At 43.8% G+C, this 16291-nt stretch overlaps 1 protein-coding gene across 4 annotated transcripts in view; it reads left to right on the top strand.

The window, feature by feature from the left end:
* The window catches only part of ARFIP1 (ARF interacting protein 1), a 189705-nt gene that overhangs the window by 724 nt on the left and 172690 nt on the right, over nucleotides 1-16291 (top strand). The gene's annotated exons all lie outside the window — the stretch shown is intronic.

Below are 16291 nucleotides of genomic sequence, written 5' to 3'. Positions count from 1 at the left end.
CCTGGTGCACAACCTGGCCTCTGCCTGCCGTCGGGGCTGCTTGATGCTCTACCTGGTCTCTGCCCGCCCTCAGGACTGCCTGGTGCTCTGCATAGGTTTCGCCCATCCCTGGGAAACGTGGCCTCCGCCTGCCCTCTGGGCTGCCTGGAGCACTGCATAGTTTCTACCCGTCCCTGATATACCTGGCGCTGTCCCTGATGCACTGCTCAGCCCCTGTCCGCCCTGCGCTGTCTGGTGTTTTGCCTGGCCACCACTCCTGGGGTGCATGAGATACCTTTTTATCATTTGACTTTATGAACTTCTGGCCGCTGCTACCTGGGACTGTAAGCACCAGAGGATCTTTATACTGCCATACTGACGGGATGCCCTGGGTGCACACACTATATATATTTTTTTTTTTATTTGTGACCTTGCCATTAGGGCTTTTTTTTTTTTAGTCTGGATGAGTCCTACATGTAACTGACTAATCATAGTGATTTCCTAAGAACCCACAATTTGGAAATCTCATTTCTTCACACATATTGTCCTTAGATTGTGTGTTCATGATTCTACCTCTTATGACAGACTAGGCTGATGTGGACGGTCGGAGCTGTGGTAGCTGATCGGTCTGTCTGACCGCAATCTGTCACGACTGGCCATCGTCAATAGTAGACAGGTGGATGGCTGACTGCCCCTCCATGCTCACAGTGATCGGCAGTATTAGGCTGCTTTCACACTACGTTTTTTTAACATGTGTCATGAACGTTTTTTTAACGCAAAAACGTATCCAGTGCAAAAGTGTTTTCACTTCAATGCATTTGCAATGGACTCGTGTCAACATGCGTTCACCTGCGTTTGCATGCGTTATAGTGAGGATCCAGCGACTTGCAGTTTTTTAACTTTTTTCAAAAACGCTACTTGTAGCGTTTTTGAGCTGCGTACAAATACTGTTTTTCACTGGATCCTGACTATACTGCACACAAACGCATGTGAACGCTGGCATTATGATAGACAGGATCCTGCTTGCTCTACTGAGCATGCCCAGAAACCAGCCTGGCGTGATCAGTCTCTCTCTCCCCCTCCCTTCTCTCCCCCTCCCGAGAGCGGCGGACGCTCGTAACCAAGGTAAATATCGGATAACCAAGCAAAGCGCTTCACTTAGTTACCCGATATTTACCTTGTTACGTGTGCAGGGAGCAGGCAGCCCAGCTTCTAGCAGCTGCGGACGCTCGTAACCAAGGTAAATATCAGGTATCCAAGCAAAGCACTTCACTTAGTTACCCGATGTTTACCTTGGTTACCAGCGTCTGCAGTTGTCAGATGCCGGCTCCCAGTCTATCACGTTCAGTTCCACTGACTCCCGATCACATGACTCCAATGCCCGCCCATAAACTTCAAGTGACAGGATCCTGCAAAATAACACATGCGTTTGCGTTTTTCTTTGTAAAAACAGGATCTACTTTTACAGCAAAAAAACGTTCATGACGCATGTTAAAAATAAAACATAGTGTGAAAGCAGCATTAGCTCTGCCCATAGAATCTCATTCTTCTCAGAACAATTTAATTTTTAGACATTTAAAAATCATTTCACCCGACAAACAAGTCAGGTTTGTGTGAATAATGTAAACGCATCTTAAGAAACTTTCTAGGAATTAAAACGTGTTGTACTTGTTGAAGCAGCTGATGGTTCATGGCTCGGCAGCATGGCCAATGCTTTGCTGAAATCATTCCCACGTGCTGTAAATGTACTTGTCACAGTAGTAAAATCAATAATCCAGGAGATTACAGGACATGTTGGATAATTCTAATCCGCAGGTTGTGTGAACAAGTGGAGTATGTTCATCTGCAGAAGAAAACCTTTCTGAAGATTGTCGTAGTCAGGTCCACGCAGTAGAGTCCGTGCGTCGGGGAGGTATAGACGGAGAAGAATGGCTGTGTCCACGTAGTGGTCATATAAGGGTTAATGTGCGCTCCATGTGGAGTTATCTTTTGTGTGAACTCTGCAGTTTATAGCTGCAGTTTATGTGATTACAGTTAAGATCTTCACTTTATGGCTGTTTTGAAAAAAAAAAAAAAGATAAGGAAAAGGAAGTGGCTGAAAGAAGCAGGATATTGAGTCCAGACAATCCAGGCGAGCTTCCCCGCAGCCGGAGCCCGGTCACAGTGGGGCATATTCTGTTTCTCCGAACTGCTAGAAGGAGCCTGAAATCTATTGGTGTTTTTTCTTAAGGTGTCAGTCTGAGAACTCGTGGCCTTTTTTTAATTGAAGTTTTGCAGATGTACAATGTATTTGCTTCTCAACTAAATCTTGCCTAGCAGTAGTGAATAACTGACTATACGGTATGATCACAAATGGCGTTTTTGCAGCATTTTTATCTGTGCAGTTTTTTATGCAGTCAGAACACTGCAAACAAATCCTTATGCCAGCAAAGTGCACATATTGGATTTCTTCTACTTGCAGATTTGGTGCAGAGAATAATCTGTAGCATGTCAATTCTTTCTGCGTTTTTCACCCTGGAAAGCAATGAAAAGCGCATGCAAAAAAATGCACAATTTCACACTGCCTTTTTCCGACAAAAATTTCTGCAATGGAATACTGAACGTGTGTACATACCCAAAACCTTCACTCTTTGCAAAGAAAGTGCTGCGACTGCGTATAAAACACAGAAAATAGCTGCATTTTACAGTCAGAAGATGTGAGGTGTCTACAGGGCATGAGTAAGAAAGTTTTAGTCTCCAAAAACGCAGTACAGAAGTTAGGCTTCTTCAATAGATAAAAATGCTGCAGTGATTGACGTGCTGCAGACTTCAGATGCGCTGCAGTGCTCAAACTCTGCCGGAAAGAAAAAATTATGTAAGATTTCTCAAAATTACCGTTTTGACTCATACTAGAATTTACAGCTTCTTTTCCCACCTGAAAGATATGCAAAAAAACCCCACTGTGTGCACACAGCCTTACATAGGCGTATTCCATGGTCATAGACAAGCTGCAATTCCCTGACTGATCGAGGGTCTACCAACCCAAACTTACAGGCTCCTGTGTATAAAGCTTTCTGCTTAGGTCGAGAGATCCATGGTCTGTTTGGCCATTGCAGTCTGTATATGGATCATGACAAATACCAGGAAAATTGTGGTATACTCCGCGCTGCTGTACAAAGAAACACTCCAAAAAAAATAAAAGCAACGTGCATGGTTTATTCTACGCGTTTCGAAGAGATATCCTGCTTCTTCCTCAGGAAAATCCACTGAACACTTCTTGAGGAAGAAGAGGGGATATCTCTTCAAAACGCATAGAATAAACCATCCGCATTGCTTTTATTATTTGGAGTGTTTCTTTGTATACCAGAGTATACCACAATTATCCTGGTTTTTGTCTTGCTTCTGCCTTTGGCACGTGGGATCGGCTGCAGCTGTTATTTCTCTACTGGTTGTGAGGCTCACAACCATTCCAGGTGAGCGGTTTATTAAAAAGTCACCATGTTTTACACTGGTAAGACCCTATATCGCTCCTTATAGCCACAGCTTGTTTCCTGTATATGGATCAGGACATATGCTGTCTGATGTATCTTGCCGAAAACTGATGAAACATTGATGTCTTCCATTTTTAGATTTGTGAATGACTTCCCATAGATGTGGATCAGACCTGGCCATTCACAACAGTGAATGAAAATAGGAAATGTTTGTTTGGTTTTGTTAAATTTAGTGCCAGTGTGCTGTCCATTTTAAGGGAATCTATCACCAGGTTTTACCTCCTAATCTGAGAGCAGCATAACATAGGGGCAGAGACCCTGATTCCAGTGATGTGTCACTTACTGGGCTGCTTAGTGTAGTTTTGATAATCTACACTGATTAAACAGGGATTTTCATTAGAGGACTACTTAGAGTGCTGCAGGTAGTCCAGCATATTCATGAGCTCTGTATAACTGCTAGATCTGCAGCAGAGAAAACATTGATTTTATCTAAATGACAGCAAACAGCTCAGTAAGTGACACATCACTGGAATCAGGGTCTCTGTCTCCACATTATGCTGCTCTCAGATGGAGGAGCAAAAACCTGGTGACAGATTTCTTTAAGAAAACAGAAAAAAAAATAGGCAGCACTCAAATATAATGTATGAATCTATCTTTATCCTAGACAAGCTGTATGCGTTGGGCTTGGTTCACACCACTTCTTTTTTTTTTTTGAGGCCGCGTGCACACGGTGAGTTTTTTTTACCACAGTGTTTATAAGGCAAAACTAGGAGTAGGTGAATGATACAGAAGTGGTGCTCGAGTTTCTATTACATTTTTCCTCTGACTGCTCCACTCCTGGTTTTGGCTACAAATACGGAGGTAACAAAACTCCCCAAATACTCATTGTGTGCACATGGACTAAAGGGAAACTGTGATGAGAGTCCTGCTCCAGACCATGGACGCCATTAATCGGACGCTGGCTGTTACTGGGTTGTATGTTGTAAGGGTTCGCTCACATCTGCATTTAAAATCGCCGAGTGCAATCTGATAACTAATAGGGTTGTACTTGGGCCAATGTTAAACAATGTGTTCCTCAGCTGGAATCAGCAGCATGCTGTATATTGCCATGTACATTGCAAGACACGCCAATGCAAGTCCGTGGGTGCGAGAGGAAAAAAAGAGACGTAACACAGACATTCGTATGACAATGCATTTTTATATCTTTTGCATACTAGAATAACTCTATATAAAACATGATGTTAAAAATGCATTGCGTACGGATGCCAGGTGAGGAAAAAACGCATCACATTCACCTGACATGTGGCGACTCTTCTGGCAGAGAATCTGATTTTATATGCGCAGATATGAGCGGCATTACAGGTATATTTTGGCTATATGTTGGGAGAAACCTGTCCATTTCGAGGGGGGTAAAGTGTGGAGAAGCCGCTGCGGGCTTGCCTCAGACTAGTCCATGAAGAGTGTTCGTACCTGATCGGCTCTTCAGTTTTCCTCTGTAACACCGCACTGTTTGTTGTAAAATGTACACGGCTACAAATTTACAGCAAAATCAGAGCTATGAAATGGCCACCCGAGCAAGTCGCATAAGGCTGTGTGCACACGATGAGGATCAGCAGCGTTTTGGCGTGTATCCGCTTTGTACAGTAGAAGCACAGTGTATGGATTTCTAGAAATCCCGTGCACACTGTCCTTCTTTTCTCAGTGTAAACTGACCTGTGGTTCAGCTATGAGCCGCAGCATGTCAGTTTATGCTGCACAGACGCAAGTGTTCTGAGCTTTAGAACAGAGCAAAGCTGCATTGAATCAGTAATCCTGAACCTGGGCACGAGCGGCACGTTCACCCACACAGGACACTGTCTCCGAAAGAGGAAACATGCGGCATCCAGAATGCTCCCGCATCTGGATCATGGGCACATACCCTGAACGTTTTAGTCGTGCAATACATATGACTATGTAGTGCCATCTTTAAAGGGGTTGTCCTGCCTGACTTCACAAGTCTGCTGCCCCTCTGTCACTGTGACTGCAGACTTGTGCATCCTCACTGTGCGGATTAGCCGGTGTCAGAGCCAGTGTGGTGGCCATGTGGCCCAAATATGTGATATGAAGACTCTTGGCCAGAATCCGACCTAGATGGGTGCAGTCTCTCACAAAATACTTTCATTTAGTGTGGCCATGTACCTCTACATGGATTCTGGCCGTATACATTTTACATACTTACGGACTGCCATTACCGGCTCTGACACTGGCGAATCCTCACAACGCACGGTATGTGGCTGCAGACTTGTAGCTTCAGACTGGAAATTAAACAGAACCTGTCAAGTCCAATATGCACCCAGAACCACTAGCAAAGATAAAGAGCTCGTTAGAATAAGTATTTCTAAAGATCTTTTACCGTATGCTAATGAGCGAGGGGACTAGTCCCCTGGGCATTAGTTCCCCGGCCAGTCACCCCCATTAGCATGTAAGTACGCCCCTTTGGGTGTGCTATCATGCTAATGAACACACAGCATCACGGGATGATCTCACTCATCTCTCCGCCGCCCGCCGCTGGACATCGGCTCAGTACACATGACCCCGGAGTTTGGGTCCAGCGCACTACTTCAATTTGAAGCCAGGACGCATACACCCGGTTTCATAGTGTGCATGACCCAAACTACGGGTTCATGCACATTTGAGCCGAAATCCCCCGATGGACGCGATGGCAGCCGGAGAGGTGAGTGAGATCATCCTCCGATGCTGCACATTCATTAGCATGTTAGTACGCCCCTGTGGGTGTACTAACATGCTAATGAGGGACAACTTGCCGGGGAACTAACGCCCAGGGGACTAGTCCCCTCGCTCATTAGCATACAATAAAAGATCTTTAGAAATATTTTTTCTACAGATTTACAGGGAAAGTTAGGCAGGGATTAGCAATATGCATCCAGAACTGCTCGTGGTTCTTGGTGCATGTTGCACCTGACAGCTTCCCTTTAAGTACTTAAGTACAGACCCTTAGGAGGATGTCGCTTGTGATCAGTTTGCTAATTAAGTTTATTTATTTTTTCTTTTTTTGTTTATCCAGTGAGATAATAGTATATTGCTCCAAATTCCACTGATTTTTGTTGCATCCAAATATACACTTGTTTGTTTCTTTTGGGTTTTTCTGCGGAGAAAGAACAGAAAACCTAATGATACACTTTGCCCCATAGACTACAAAAGGCTTCTTTTAGTTTTTGAACTAAAACTCAATAGTAGACTAAAAAAAAAAGTTTGTTGGGCATCTCTTCCCATTGAAACAAGCCTTTTTAGTGATTTTTTTGTTTTTTTTTATATATAGTAGCTTGTATTGTGAAGCAGGATCTCCTCTAATGCCTTAATGTGCACATACTCCTAGGTGCAAATGTCCCTTGGATTAAGTTCACATTTTGTTTTGTGAATTTTTATAGCTGTAAAATGCAAATAAATGATAAAAAATTACATTTGTCTGCATTGGTATAGAGTATTAGAATCCGTTTTTGCTATGGATTTTGGAGCATACTCGCTATGTACCTTACATTGCATGTTCTTCAGGTCCTCAATAGTTCTGTAACTTGTGGACGTGTTCTTACTGACGTTTTTATTTTTCATAATTGCTTTATTAAGGGATTCTCATTCTAAAAAAAAAAGTAAAAGTGCAGCATTTGATACAATGAGCGCAGTGTTGGGATTCAGAAGCATGTCATGTTTGGGAGGAGACACCCACACGTGAGAGCTCCATTCCTTGCTGCATCATAGGCCCTGATTCCTGAATATCAGCCCTTCAGTCTTACAGCTTATATTCTTAGAAAGTCATGCCGAGCTTTGTTAATGTGGAATCCTATGGTTTTAGCAGCCAAGCTCGTAAGATGACCTAATGGTATGTGCATACAATGCCTTGGCCAGGTGAGCAAACCCTCCGTGTTTTTCAAGAGGAAAACACTTGGAGAAATGCTGTCTGGGGTTTTTTTTCGGACTCAACTTTTTTTTTTTTGTTGGCTTTTTACTAGAATCCTCAAGCCATTTTTTTTTCTTTTTAAAAAGTCCATTTCACAAGGGAGAAACCACTAGCGATTTTTGAAGGAAAGATGCTAACAAAAAGTTCTAAAAGATACCCTTTCCTTTGACTTGCATTGTAAAGCATAGAGCATCTTCTGAGCAGAGAACATCTCTGAGTGGTCATCTTGGCATGTTTGGAAACTTGATATTCAAAAGCCTGAACACATGAACAGAGTCTTTTTTGTTGCTTTTACATAGGATAAATCTGCGTGAAAGTCAGTTTGCTGTAAGCAGTTAAGTGGCTCTAGTGTTTTCTCTCCCCAAGTGTTGGATTCACAGCTACACTGATCAGTACTGCTGTGCACAGTCTTGTCCAAGCAGATGAAATACTGTGATTTCCCTCGTCAATGACACTTTTTTTTTTTTTTAAAGGGATTTTCCATTTTCAGTTAGGTGGACACCAAATACTGGCAGACATGCAAAATAAGAAAACCAGCTTGTCCCACTCCAGTATCGTCTCTTCATCACTGTTCTGGTCTCGGTGCTTCAGCTGCAGAAGTGATGTCACATGAATGGCACGAGCCGCTGAGATCAGTGATTGGCTGCAGCAGTGCTGAGCTCTGTTGATATGATCACCACTGCGTACAAGAAGGTGTTGGACTCTGAACTCGCTGAGTGTCATGGCGGCATCTGACACTGTTCACACTGCAAAATCTGACACCACACATTATATCCCCTTTTGGTTCTTTTGAGTTACACAGATATTCCTTGGCATCAACCAGCTGTATGCTTATTAGTGATCGGGCATGCCGGAGTTTATTTCTGCTAGCCTGCTGGTTACCTCTTGGATGACATGTTGTGGGCGACCTATCACAGTCACTTCCCTCCTTTTTAAGATGATGGAGCCTGTCTTCCAATGCCGACTATAGCTTTGGCTAAACTGGTCAGTGTGCTGTTGTATTCCAGTCCTGCTAGTGATTGTATTACTTTGTGCATGGAGTTGTTGTGTAGATGTCCCTTCGTCTTGTTGTGTAGATTTCCCTTTGTCTTGTGGATTCCTCCCTGCTCTTATTTTCCTCCTAAGCTCTTTGTTTTATACGTGTGTGTGTGTGTGTGTGTGTGTGTGTGTGTTGGTAGATAAAGATTTGGTTTCACCGGTTTGTCTACTTCTGTGTGCTATATCACTCCTACCCTGACCCTCCCCAGGGGTTGGAGGGTAGGTATTAGAAGAGCAGGGCAAGGAAGGCAGCACAGATATCCTCACCATCAGAGTTAACTATGGGATTAGGGATAGCTGGGGTTCCTTAGCCTGCGGAACAGTCGTCAGGAGTACCTTTCCCCTGCTCTCCATCTACACAATTACAAATCCATAAGTCCTGACAGGGCCACTGAACGCAGGAGGAAACACAGTATAAAAGGGGCCTTTTAGAATCATATATATTTTTTGTTTTATTTTGCGTATCTAAAGCCCCTTTCTCTTGGAAACTTCTGCTGGTTTTCTGAGTTTAATTGAGACTGTGTGCCTATACCCGTAAGCTATGTTCCCACGATAAGTATTTGTTGGAAGAAATAAAAGAAAAGGGTTGATCCGCGCTGCCAGAAGATAACATAAGAGCAATGGGGATTAAGATGTTAGATTTTATTCGATGTGTTTCGGACTCCTTCAGTAACAAAAATCAATAATGTATCAAATGTTTCAAATCTACAACCTATCAGGTCCGTTTACGATGCGTAAAAAAGAAGCACAAGGGGGGGTGAGATTTCTATAAATCCCATCCACCTTGCTGGAAATGTGAGAAGTTGCATTGTCGACGCAGCATCAAAAACCTACTAAAACTCATTGTGGGAACATAGCCTTACAAGGCACTGTCAGTTTAAATCTGTTCTTCATGGAATGGTGTTCCTGATCACGAATTGCTAAGAGGGATAGTTTTTGGACTATATATTTTTTTTTTTTTTTTTTTTAATGAAGTGTGTGTCATTAAACGGGCTGTTGGTTGTTCCTGCCTACTCTGTTTCATGATCGGGTCACTTTGTGTCTAAGGCCTCACGCGCGTGTTTCACGGACGTGTCAGAGGTGCGTTTTGCCCTCCGTGAGCCGTGTTTATGGCACACGTATGTTCTCAGTGTGTTATCTGTGATAACACACGGAGAACGGGATCTTTCTGCTCACCTGTCCCTGGCGTCGCTGTCCGTGGTGCTGATCTTTGGTGTCCGGTCCTGCCGACTCCCGCTGCTGCTGCTTCCGGTCGTAGTGAAGTGAATATTCAATTAGCATAATGAGCGGCGGTCGGCAGCAACTGACAGCAGCGGCAGAGACTGCAGGGCAGGAGAAGGTGTGTAAAGGTTTGTTTTTTTTTCTCACAGACACATGTATTTTCTCCGGTGCGCGTCATGCGGAACACATCCGTGTGGTCCGTTTGCATTACGTGTGACACGTTTGCGTTCCGTGTGACACCCGTGATGCCGGAGAGAAAACTGACATGTCGGCGTGAGAAACACACGTCAGTACGGAACGAACACACGTTCCGTGTGCAAATACTTACGTGTGTCCAAAACCATAGGAATACCTAGGTCTACGTGTGTACGTGTCCCTGGTACGTGAGAAAACTGCCAAACATGTACCAGTGGCACGTACGTGGGAAAGAGGTGTAAGGCTGTATCTGCAGTTTGTGGCAAGATTTGCTACAAATTGAACATTTGGGAATTACCGTACTCTCCAAACCCAGTGAAATTGAATTTCATAAGATTCAATCATGTCTAATAATATATCAGTCTGGAGTAACCCTTTAAAGTCTGCAGTCTTTTCTGTCCTGGATGATTACTTGCCCTATTCTGAAGAGGTACATCTTTTTGACGGTGTCAAGAAATAATGGATATTAGGGAGTTTTTGCTCCTGGACTTGTATTTTGTAAGTAAAACTTCTTTGAGATGATGATCTGTAAATTATAGAAAAAAAACAATAAGGTGGTGCTGCTGCTATGTATTGTATACGGAATAGGAAATCTACTAACGATATGGAGGTGGTCTTATTGAAAGGTTTTGCTGTCCGCTGGTTGGGACCCTGCTCTCACGTGTGCTCTTGTTCTGCACAGTGAATTGTGACTTGGAACAGGCTGTCTGAGGCCGGCAGCTGGCGGGCTGTGGAGCTGACACATGTGCAGCTACATCACTGCTGTGTACGTGTCCAGCACACCCAGCTGAGGCCTGGGAGGAGGCAGAGGAGTGCTGAGGATGGCGTCACATGACAGAAGCTCATCTGATTCTTCATGCTGCCTTGTCATATGTGTTTATTGCAAAAAGCCTATTTTAAGCTCTTGATATAGTGTACCTGTGTTTTTTGTTTTTCTTTTTGTCTGTTTTATAGCTTTTTGAGTTAGTATTAGGCTGCTTTCACACATCCGGTAAAAAATGGAAAGAACGGATGCGGTGTGTGTTGCCGCCGGATCCAGTTTTTTCCCCCATAGACTTGAATTGGCGTCGGATTGTGCCGCATGGCCTTGCGTTGCATCCGGATTTTGCCGGCTCCGGCGTAAATAGCTGATCCGGCGGCCGGATGGAACGCTACTTGCAGAGTTTTTTGTCTCTGGCGAAAAACCATATGGCACCGTGAGGCACGAGTTACAATGAAAGCCTATGGGCACCGGATCCATCGTTATCCGGCATATGACGGAATCCCACAATGGATTCGGTTTTTTGAACTGCGCATGCTCAGTAGCACAACAGATCCGTCTAAAAACGGAAGGAACGCATGGAAAAAACTGATGCAACGGATCAGTTTCGCCGGATTCGTTGCATCAGTTTTTCTTGATTGTGCCAGACGGCAAAAAACGGATGTGTGAAAGCAGCCTAGAGGTAATCAAAACACAGTGATCCAGCCCCTAAAGGTTTCCGTACCCTAAGTGTACATCCACACCGTGAATATTTCCTTGTGTAATTGCTCTGGAATCCATGACAGATTTCTGCATCTGTCCCTCGTGTACGTGCTGCAGATTCGGTGTCTGACCTGCAGGCATCTGCACTCGGATTAGCCCTGTTCATTCGGCCATGTGCCTGTGGTTTTCTGAATCAAAAACCGTTCAAGGCATTGTGGGCAGCGTGCAGGAAAAACACTGAAATCTGTACAGCTCGAGTGATCTCAGTGTGTTCAAATGGTGTAAAATAGTTGTGGTATTTCCTCTAAATTGTGGGAATAAGCTGCTTTTCCCACAGTAAATTTCCTTCTGTAGAGACTTTGAGTCATGGATTTTCTGATGTACATCGCTATATGTGCATGCAGTGATCCGCCTGACAGAGGTCAAAAAGTGGCCGTGCTTTTCACCAATTTAAGTCTTGTGGATAAGTTTTGTCGTATAAATTGTGAGATTTTAGGGAAACTGCCAACAGGCTTTGCTAGGTAATATGAGCGCAGCATGATGGAGGGGCAGAGAGCCTGATTCCAGTGATGTCACGAAGGCTGAGTTCACATGTCCAGTTACCATCCGTTAGAACGGATCCTGCAGAGATCCATTGGTAAGAAAGTCGGTAAACACAACTTTTATGTCCCTTGTTAAAGGATCCAGCAGAAATCGAGTTTTTTTTTTTTTTGTTTTTTAACATTTGACTCTGGAAAACGGATCTGTTAACTGGTTGCTATTTATCTTCCATTTGAAACAGATCCTGTTGGAAAAAGTGGATCCATTACAAATGAAAGAAAAACAAACCGTTAAATAGTAATTCATTACCCAATCTTTTCTCCATAGACTCCAATGTTAAGGAAAAAACCAACAGATCCATTGTAAATCAGTTATCAAAGTTGAACGCACCACTTTATTGCCAATGGATCTCTGCAGTATCTGATCTAACGGATGATTACTGGATCTGTGAACTCAGCCTAAGGCTATGTTCACACACTGCATCCTTTACTGCGTTTTTGGTGCGTATTTGAGGTCACCAAGATGCCCCTAAATGCATGCATTACCTTCCCCCAGCAAAGGCTATGAGATTTCTATTTTGCTGTCACACTGGGCATCTTTTTTTGTCTGCATCTTGGCTGCGTTTTTGAAGATGCAGCATGTCGATTCTTTTTGCGTTTTTCCAGCGGTTTTGAGCCTTCCGGTCAATAGATTTGACTTTCAAAAAAACACATTGGACAAAATGCGGTAAAAATGCATGCGTTTTTTGATGCGTTTTTGCCACACCTGCGTTTTTTTTGTGGCCAAAAAGCTACATCTTTGTGGTTTAGAAAAGATGCACTGTGTGAACATAAATATAAGGCTAGTTTCACACTTGGGTTGGACGGGATCCGTTGCTATCCGCAGCCTTGAGGAATTACGGTAACCGTTACAGGAAACCGTTATATTCCTCATAGACTTCTATTAGCTACGGATAGCAACGGATGGTCTTGCATTGCATCCGCCCCGCAGCGCATCAGTTGGTTTGACGCTGACCGTCAGTGAGCGTCGGGCGGATGGAACGCTGCATGAAACGTTTTTTTGAGCAGCAAAAACCTTTATTTTTCACTGCGCATGCTCTTCTTTTTTTTTTTTTTTTTTTTTTTTATCACAAACTTTTTTTTATTTCTCGGTGGCAAAACGTTCACCTGAGCGCTCGGCCGCCGGCATGTGCGAGCGCTCAGCTGATCAGCTATTAAGAGCGATCAGCTGATCGTTCACAATAGTCAGCTGCCGGTAAACTGTAAGAAGCTAAGAAAAAAAAAAAAAAAGCTTTCCGTTATTTTGTACGATCTGTAGCATTGCGTTGTGCCACTATATGCAACGCATCCGTTGCATGCGTCACACAACACAATGCTATGGATCCCGTCCAACGCAAGTGTGAAACTAGCCTAAGACGGCCTGGAGACTTGGAGTGGGTGAGCTGAATTCCTTTGTCCATTACTGTGTGAACATAGCTTTAGGCTATGTGCGCACTAGGCTGTTTTACCTGCGGATTTACCCGCGGTTTTGCTGCAGAAATTTCTTGAGAAATGCTTGTGATCTTCCTGCAGACATTTCCCAGCAAAACCTATGGGAAAAAAAATATCTGTGCGCATGCTGCGTTTTTTTCTCAAGAAAATTCTTTCTGAAGATTTCCTTGAGAAAATTTCTTGAGAAAATGTGCATGTCACTTCTTTTCCGCAGGTAGCTGCGGAATACCCCCGGTATTTCACTCCATTCACTGTAATGTAATCGCGAAATACCGCGGGTATACTGCAGGTAGCAAATGATGTGCAGTATACCCCCGGTATAGCCACGATTTACCTGCGGTAATGCACATCGCTGCCTGCGGTTTTGCAGGAAGTGATGTTATTATGACAGAAGAGGAAGCGGAGCAGAGTAAACACAGACGTCACACTCCCTGGACGCCGCACAGAACCGCTTCCGTGTGACGTCCGGCGGGTGCCCGTGCAGTCTGTGTCCCGCTCCAGCCCCGCGGCTGTACGCATAGCAGTTTCAGTGTCTGCCCGCAGTGTCAGCAGCTTCTCCCTCTGCAGCGCTGGCAGACACTGACACACAGCAGTGCGTGCAGCCGCGGGGATGCAGAGCGCTGCTGTCAGGAGGTGAGATGAGATAATTACCTGCTGTGACGATCTCCTGCCTTCTGACGTCACCGCGGTCACCGTTGTCTATGCCCGTCTCGCGAGCGGCCCGAGACTGTCACTAGTGGTGACGTCACGGGCTCTTTCGATACTGCTGACAAAGTGGCGAGCATAGAAGGCAGTGACAGCGCTGATGGCAGGACTGCAGGAGATCATCACAGCAGGTAATGATCTCATCTAACCTCTTGACAGCAGCACTTGTCATGCCCTGGAGTGACCTGGGCTGACCCATTGATGTTAGCTCAGGTCACTGCATTGCTCTTGCAGCCAATGGGGAACATTCTGTTCTTCATGGACTGGGACAGGAACTATGGTATGGATCGCCGTTGGACCCCCCCCACCCCACTTATTGGATTATGCCAGACCAGGATTTGATTGTTCTTGCCAATAAATTGGTGAAAGAGGGAATGTGGGGAGTGTTTTTTTTTTTCTTCTTCAAATAAAACTTTTTTTTTTTTTGTTGTCTATTTTATATTTCTTACTGACTGGGTTTGTGATGTCAGGTATCTGATAGACGCCTGACATCACGAACCCCAGGGCTTGATGCCAGGTGACATTACACATCATTGCAATAATTCCAGCACCAGCTGCAACAGCAATGGGCCGACAATACAGCTTCTCTGAACCGATTATGTTGCAAATTCAGCAACAATTCCAGACCACTTACTTAGACTGAACATTATGGCTTGGGAACCAACAAAAGATACCCATTATTAGGCTTGGGATCCTAGGCAAAGTCACCCACCCTCAGGCTTTGGAACCTGCGATAAAGAGACCACCCGCGACTTGCCTTGCACGGCTATCGGCCATGGCTCCTAGGCGATGGGGCTGCCAATTCTCGAAATACAGCATTCTTACAATTCTTAATAGGATTATAATACCAATTCTTAGGGAATTGGTTGTGGTATAACCACCATGGACCAACGCAAGGGTTTGAATAGTGCAGTTACCATTCATTGCATATTAATAACACCATGTTCAGTGGCATTTTTCTTAAATGGAGAGACTCCAAAAAACCCCCCAATGATCCTTGTAGAGAAAAATGTGCTCTTTCAAATGATAACAGAATTAATATATTTTAGGGGTACCCTTTTTGGGAAATTTGACCTAAAAATAGGTAAAATTCGGTTTTTTAAGTTTTTCATCATATGTGGGTGTGAATATTTCCACAAATACATATGCTTTGACCGTGATATTGCAGCAATGCAAAGTCATGAAGGTGTTTGGTGTACAGGGCAAAGCACCAGTTACTATTGGTTTTTGGTCTTGAGTTATATATGGGCAAAGTTTGCCATAAATTTTATGCGAGGCGTTTTACAAGCTACTTTGACACAAAATTGCGGCCGAAATATTGTTTTGTCATAGCCGGTAATAATTTTATCGCGTTTAGCAGCAAAAGTTGAGCTAGTATGCCAAATTTCAGCATCATAGCCAGTATAGAACTCTAATGGCTATGTGCCAAAGTTTGCAAAATCCTCTTAGCTGAAGCCGCAGGCTTGGTGGGACCTCCAGTGAAAGGTCAACAGTGCCCAATATATTTGAGATCTGGCCCTAAAAATTTACAGAACCTCTTTTCAAACATACATGTACATCCTTATCAATTTTCAGCAAAATCGGAGAACGTCGAGTGGGGACGATTTTTAAAACTGGTCCACTTGACACGGAATGACCCATGCATTTTTAAAGCCAAAAGCATTGTCCTTTCTACCAGAGGATGCTTTTTGAACTGCAACTACCTCGACGCAAAGTGCGCACATAGCCTTAGGAACACTGCCAGAAACTGGTGTCTATACATGACGTCATAACAGCCAAAGATACTCCCTCCACTAAGCCCTGAAGATGCTTGTTCTGAAGCTGGGGAACTCTTTAGGACCATAATAGTCTCTAAAAATGGAATTTTGTGTTGCACATGGAACATGTTGGGCTTGTTACATTCATTGTATTGATTTTTTTGTTAAAATGATTTGCTATTTTCTATTTTATCATGTTTCATTGGTGTATTGCGAACGTTTTACTGCTAAAACAACAATTGCTTCAGTGTCCAAGTTGAACAATGTCAGGTCTATGAATGGAGAACAAATGTGTTTCAGATAGGCGTGAGCATCCAAACATGTATCCTCAATTGTTAATACTTGGCTGGGATACATTGCCACAACATGACATTGTTGTGTAGTTCCGTTTGCAGTTGTATCTTTTTTTAATAGGAAACTCCTTGCCTGAAGTATGTGTCAGTTTTACTTTCCAATGTTTTAATGTTGACGCAGCAAAA

This window comes from Anomaloglossus baeobatrachus, chromosome 1 (assembly GCF_048569485.1).
Source record: "Anomaloglossus baeobatrachus isolate aAnoBae1 chromosome 1, aAnoBae1.hap1, whole genome shotgun sequence".
Classification (NCBI taxonomy): Eukaryota; Metazoa; Chordata; class Amphibia; order Anura; family Aromobatidae; genus Anomaloglossus; species Anomaloglossus baeobatrachus.
This window is presented reverse-complemented; position numbering and strand designations above follow the sequence as displayed.